Below are 6672 nucleotides of genomic sequence, written 5' to 3'. Positions count from 1 at the left end.
TTGGCTTGGATTGTGCACATTAAAACACTGAGGATGTTTTCACTCCGAATGAGGAATTCTCTTTAAGATAAATACAGCATCTTCTGCACTAAATATACTATATATATATATATATATATGTTTTGTTTTTTGTTTTTTTTTCTCTGAGGAATTATGATAAAACATGAGGGTGAGTAAATTATTTATTTATTTATTTGACTTTTCTTTTTTTTTAAGTCTGAGCACTTTTATAAATGGTCTCCATTTGATTTACTTTAAGCAAATACATTTCAAGCCTATCAAACATAAAAAAACACTGCAGTGTTATTTTAGTAGTATTTATAGGCATTACAGTAATTATTAATATTTTAAATTAGCTTTTATTTTTCAGACCTGCAAATAGGTGAAACATTTCTTAAATTAGCATTTGAAATCCTTTAGAAAAATTCTGATATTAGAATAGAAATGCAATGTCTCTCCCTGACGGCAGAAGGCGCTTTCACCTGTAGGCCTACACAAAACTAGCTCTGCACTTATCTACATTATTTTTATTGTTAGAGCGGGCGCGGCCATTTTGAAAATGCCAGGCTTTCGAATATCCTCTTCCAGCTGTTTTTAGTTGTACAAAACAGTTCTTTATGCTGCTTGATGCTGGTATTGTTTTAATGTTTCTCGTATTTATAAAAAACACTGGTTTGTAGAGCATAGTTTTACCCTTTTACTGCAACTTGCTATTCTCGTTGTTATTTAAAAAAAAAAAAAAAAAAGTGACGTGACATGTGGCGACCCATACTTGGAATTAGTGCTCTGCATTTAACCCATCCAAAGTGCACACACACACAGCAGTGAACACACACACACCGTGAACACACACCTGGAGCAGTGGGCAGCCATTTATGCTGCGGCGCCGGGGAGCAGTAGGGGGTTTGGTGCCTTGCTCAAGGGCACCTCAGTCGTGGTATTGAAGGTGGGAGAGAGCGCTGTACATTCACTCCCCCCACCTACAATCCCTGCCAGTACGAAACTCGAACCCACAACCTTTGGGTTACAAGTCCGACTCTCTAACAATTAGGCCACGACTCCCCCCAGTCGTACATTAGTCTCGCACATTCACAGAATAGCTTGCTTTCGCTTTGCAAGATGAGGTAGATAAACACTACTTATTACACTCTAAAAAATGCTGGGTTAAATACAACCCAGTGCTGGGTAAAATAGGGACAAACCCAGCAATTGGGTTGTTTTGGCCCAGCGGTTGGGTTACTACCCAGAAGGTTGGGTTAAACATTTAACCCAACCGCTAGGTCAAAACAATCCAGTTGCTGGTTTTGTCCATATTTCACCCAGCACTGGGCTGTATTTAACTAGGGATGCACCGATACTGGTATCGGTATCGGGCCCGATACTGGTCTCCTGTACTTGTACTGGTTAAAATGCCCCGATACCAAACGCCGATACCACACAGCATGTGATGAGTGCCATATTCAAACAAAGAAACGCCAATAACAGACAGCAGAAAGGAGTTAAGGATGTCTACTACGAAGTATATGTTTGCAATGAATATAATGTTAAACTTTCAGTATTAACGCCTGTATAGCTGATGTGCGCGAGCTGATAAACAAATCACGCTGAGTGGATTGAGTGCGCGGCTGCGCAGATGCGCGAGCTTGTCGAGTGAATATGTCTTTCTCACAGACATCACTGGAAAGTTTGTAGGGGGAGAGAGCGCGTTACATTCCCCCCCCCCACCTACAATCCCTGCCAGTACGAGACTCAAACCCACAACCTTTGGGTTACAAGTCCGACTCTCTAACAATTAGGCCACGACTCCCCCCAGTCGTACATTAGTCTCGCACATTCACAGAATAGCTTGCTTTCTGCTTTGCAAGATGAGGTAGATAAACACTACTTATTACACTCTAAAAAATGCTGGGTTAAATACAACCCAGTGCTGGGTAAAATAGGGACAAACCCAGCAATTGGGTTGTTTTGGCCCAGCGGTTGGGTTACTACCCAGAAGGTTGGGTTAAACATTTAACCCAACCGCTAGGTCAAAACAACCCAGTTGCTGGGTTTGTCCCTATTTTACCCAGCGCTGGGTTGTATTTAACCCAGCATTTTTTAGAGTGTAGGCATCTTACGAAGGTAAGTTTAAGTTTTTAATCTAATATTTCTATTTGATTTGATTTCAGCCTTATTTAAATTAATGAAAAATTATTGAATAGTTTTAGTTACCAATAACAACATCAGTATTGAAATGAATATGGGTGCAACTTCAGTCTTAGTTGAGGATGAACCATAAACAAGAATCACAAATGTAATTTATCAGTCGTGTCCTTGACCGCAGCAGTTAACCTCAGGAAGCCCTAGAGGGATTGTTGCTTTTGGCCATTAAATTATAACATATGACACTTCTGTGTCTGTATGTCGAGGCACAGTTGGAGGACTATAGCTAACTAACCCCTGCTACCCCAACCCAAATACCACAGGATGAGATGCTAGATAATGAGAGGGAGTTCCCTCTGTTCCATCTAATCTGGGGCTCAGTTTTAATCCCTAAACCCTCTGAGGCCTTACCAAATGCACAAACACATATGTGGCCTGAATGTATGTGTCAGCAGAACATTAGGTCTGGTAGACCACTGTAGTCCAACGAAAACCCAGTTATCATGTTCCTTAATCTGGTTGGACCTGGTTTTTCCAGCACTGTGGGCAACGTATTAGCTGGAAACAGTGTTATTTTGGTATACTAATACAAAGTTATAGACTAGCATAGTGGTTGGCGTTATTTTATAATGGTGTTTTATTTTTTTAATTTATTCTGTTTTCATTTTAATTTTACTTGAATTGCTTGTAATTTTGTTTTGTGTTGTAGTTTTTTATTAAATATTGTTTTAATTAGGCTAAGTTTTAGTTTTGAATTGTTTAGTTTTATTTACTTTAATACTTAAACTAAACAAAAATTAAAAATGTTGCCTTGGCTTTTTATATTTAATTTGACTTCAGTTAATGCCTATTTCATTTCGAGTAATGCAAATGGTTTTATTTTTTTTAATGATAATAACACTGCCTAAAAACATCTGTAATGTTACCATGTGTGAATTATTAACAGCAATTGTTAAAACATTCTCACATTATCTTGTTTCTGAGAAACTAGTGTCTTCTCTCTCCTCCTCAAACTATCTGTAGCTCCAGCCAAAACCATAAAGTGCTTTCAGTCACGTCTCTCATCCGCTGCCTGATTCTCTCCATTGGAAGTTTGATTAATTGCAGATTACAGATTTTACAGTTTCGTTCTCCATAACATCACTCCACAGTTATTAAAACAAACTCCTCTTGTGTTCCGCAGAGTTAATCGAAATGATTTACAGACGCGACTGCTGCCAAAACACTGGACTACCACACAGAACCGCCCATCAGAGAGAGAAAACCACTCAAAAACAACAAAACACACTAACTGACCAATTATCCACTGACAAGAACACTAACCATTGCAACACACACCCTTTGAATTCAGTCCTGTAGATCCTCACAGCAATATATAACAGTGAACAGGCTCAGGAAATGACTGATGTAACAGCATTGATCTGTAGAATCACAATGATTATCTGTGTTTGCTTTACTGTGATCTCTTGTATATTTACAGATTACCTGTAATAATGTGAAGTCCACAGTATATTGGTGCTTGGGTTCCCAGCATGAACTGTGGCATGAATAAAATCAAGCAGTAATTTTCTTTATTAAAAATGTGTTAAATATTAAGTAAAAAATATATATATTTGCATTTTGACCATGTGCAGCCAGTTATTTTCTGTAAACACTATTACACCAGGGAGAAAATTAAGCAAATTAGATCCAAGTTTGCAGTCAAAGGGAACACTAATTATCATAATGAAGAACATTTACATTGTATGTGACACCCTTCATTGCCGGCCTTAGTAAAATTCTGAAAGCCAATGCAGTATTTTGTAACAGGTTATTGTTAAATATCATAAAGCCTGTCATTTTTTCAAAAAAGACATGAGACCGAAGTTTCAACCACCTTTACCGCCACAACATGACATTTTTCAGAGTGAAACAACTAAAAGAAGAAAAAACAGAGTGGGACTTGATTTTATCCATCGGTTGTTGATTGGATTGTGAAAATAATAATATTAATAATAAAATACTTATTTGCATGAATTATGTGAATTACGTTTGCAGATTGCTTTTTTTTTCATTTTTATTAGCGTTTTATTTTTATTTCATTTCATTTTTAATTGTAGTAATTTTAGTACATCAACTCAAACTCATTTTATTTAGGCCAATTGGCAAGGCAAGTTTTTTAAGCAGATGGTTTTCATCTAATATTTATGATTCATGAAGAGGAAATTGCAACTGGCTTTACTGCTGTAATGTGACATAATTCAGAGTGAAACAACTATCAAACGGAAAATAAAAACTGAGTGAAACTTGATTTTATCCATAGGTTGTTGATTGGATTGTGAAAGTGAACAAAATGAAAATGAAAATCAAGTCACATTTTGATTAAAGATTGCAAAGTCAAAAACAAATATAAAAATGCACGGATGAAGCATTCACAATAAGACCAGTGACATGCATTAAAGGGGTCCTATTATGTTCTTTTACAATGTCTTGAATTTGTTTTGGGGGTGTACTAGAACATGCTCTCACGCTCGGTGGTTCGAAAAACGCTTAATTTTTTTTACATAATTTACACTATTACAATACCTTTCTCCCCATCCTGGCACAAACGGCTCGATTAGTTCCGGGTTTGATGAAGGCCCGCCTTCTGAAAAACGAAATGTGATGTGATTGGTTAACTGTCCCAGTGCGTAGTGATTGGCGAACAGCTTAGACGGTGTTTCAGTACTGCCACGCCCCTTGCCAAAGCAGCAAATTCCGTCTGCTCCGGTCAATATTAACATATCAATTTGAGCCGGATTCAGACCCAGAGAATATTGAACAAGAGGATCGCGCAGAACCTTTGCACGCACGGATATGGCAAGACATATTAGAGTGGTAACGTTATTGTTGTCGTTTTTTTGGCTAAATCACGTTTTAGATAGGATGTCAACAACCGCTTAAAAATAACTAGAGTGGTAGAGATCAAGGTTTCCTGGGAACGGCTGTACACAAAGCAGCGCTCCTTCAGAAATACAGTGATATAAAAACACCCGCACTCAATGTATGGGAAACACTGTAGTATCATAATTGAAGTGTAAATTCTGCAGAATACATCATTGTCCAGTATTGTACTGTCAGCAATTTATTATAAAAACGTTTTCATAACATACATATTTACATACATAATTATTCAGGTGCATGTGTAATAACTTCCGAAAACTTGAGGCTACAGCAGCGCTTCTTCTTCGTCGTCATCTTGTCTGATGCACTCACTCAACCAAGCGCTCTAACCACGACCTCGACCCTACCCACCCCCCAACCATTAGAATTTCCGTAGGTGGGAATTATTTTAATGATATTCTAATATGCCGCTTTGTGATATGACAAAACCCGGAAAACAAACGCTGTAGTCCAAACGAGTCGTTCGTTGTAGTTCTTGAAAAGATAATAATATAATCTATAATATCTCCCTTTGGAGTGGACTTTGAGATTTGTAAGTTTGAAGATCTTTTTTATGCCCAAACATACACACTACACACTGACTAAAATTCAAAAAGTGAAAAAGCATAATAGGACCCCTTTAAGAGAATAAATGGGGTCAATTTTGATTTCATGGTCTTCTTCGAGGCTTTCTTTAACAAAACCCACACGATCCCAAAAACCAGAAACTACTCCCACTTCCATCCTAGCAGTCTTTTTAATCTGTTTTATAAATATATTACACAATACCAAATGCACATTTAACAAAATCCAATTAGAGTTTATTAAAATCAGACATGCTGTTAAAGAAATCTCTTCCTCTTGGGAAGATTGTGTTTGTAAAACTCAGTCAAAACTAAATAAAAAATATTCTGCTATTTACAGAGAGCACAAGGACGACAAACTGCTTTAAAACAATATTCTAAATATAATACGGCATATGAATCCGTACCCATGCGTCACACAGGCTTTCCTCGCATGACCTGCCTGTTATAAACATTCTATACGTAACCCTGCCCAGTCATTAAAGAGACTCCCAAACATAATCATAGCACACAAAGCATTCTTTCTCCATTATGATGTCATGCTTTATCAGTCCGCTGAGGCTATATGGGCCAAAACACAGGAAGACAATTTTCTGGCACATTCTTGATGTGAAAACATATTACAATTTTCCTTCAGTTCAGAATGCTTATGTTTATAAAATATCATTACAGGTACATGAAACATGAGGTTACGTTATGCTGTTGGTGTGGTTGGCATGACAAGCTTTTATTTGTGTTAAAGAAGAGCAAGTCACTAAACTCTTAACTTAATGATTTACACATGTCCTAACCAGGAGCGATGCGTAAGACATTTGTCACCAGCAGGATTTCAGGATAAGTTCTAATTCATAAAAAACGTTTCATGCAGTGATGCTTCTCAAGTAAAGTTATAATGTTTTACGATTTTTAGATATTTTTTACTACATAAAAACAATAATTAAAAAATTTATTACATTGTTCAAATTTGATTGATTATTTTTCCTTATTAATTTAATTTAATTTTAATTTAATTATTATTCTATACAAAAATTGTATTGTTTTTTTA

This window comes from Sinocyclocheilus grahami, unplaced genomic scaffold (assembly GCF_001515645.1).
Source record: "Sinocyclocheilus grahami isolate Dianchi unplaced genomic scaffold, SAMN03320097.WGS_v1.1 scaffold70.1, whole genome shotgun sequence".
Lineage (NCBI taxonomy): Eukaryota > Metazoa > Chordata > Actinopteri > Cypriniformes > Cyprinidae > Sinocyclocheilus > Sinocyclocheilus grahami.
This window is presented reverse-complemented; position numbering follows the sequence as displayed.